This window comes from Volvox carteri (genome assembly GCF_000143455.1).
Source record: "Volvox carteri f. nagariensis unplaced genomic scaffold VOLCAscaffold_48, whole genome shotgun sequence".
Taxonomy (NCBI): Eukaryota; Viridiplantae; Chlorophyta; class Chlorophyceae; order Chlamydomonadales; family Volvocaceae; genus Volvox; species Volvox carteri.
Window position 1 is genome coordinate 901,708 of NW_003307591.1, and position 527 is coordinate 902,234.

Sequence of the window (527 nt, forward strand, 5' to 3'; positions counted from 1 at the left end):
TTGCTGCAGCACAGGCTCACAAGCCGCTTGTGGAGAAGCTACTGCTAGCAGCAGCGCTGCTGCACTGTACAGTCACTGTACAGACTTGTCTTGGAGTGTTAACTGACGGTGATGGAGGACTACTTCTAGGCATGAATACCAGAAAGTGTTAGGGTGGATAGAGCGCTTCTGAGCTATAATGTAGCATGTTTTGAGGCAAATTGTTGACAGATCGATGAGCTGCAGCTGCAGCAGCCGCTGTTGTGGAAATGTTTGGTGCTGTTTGGAAGCTGCAGATTGTTTGGAAGCTGCTGCAGCTGCAGCTGCTTCAGCTGAAGCAGGCATTGCATATGGCTTAATGTTGTTACATAGCAGGACTTGGGAATTTCGTATGCATGTAGCTGCTGCTAGGCGACGTGTATATGTAAAATTATGAATCCATGCATACATGGTCTATCCCTACCCCTATGGCAGCCAAACGACGTGTTACGCCCTCCCCCCTACCAGCTGGACTAGTTACTCCTGAGACGGGTTGCGGCCCAGTTGGA

General features: G+C 49.9%; 1 protein-coding gene across 1 annotated transcript in view; it reads left to right on the forward strand.

Annotated features, from left to right (window-relative positions):
• The window catches only part of VOLCADRAFT_96023 (uncharacterized protein), a gene marked incomplete at both ends in the record, with an annotated part of 3,910 nt that overhangs the window by 2,294 nt on the left and 1,089 nt on the right, over positions 1 to 527 (forward strand). The window lies entirely within an intron of this gene.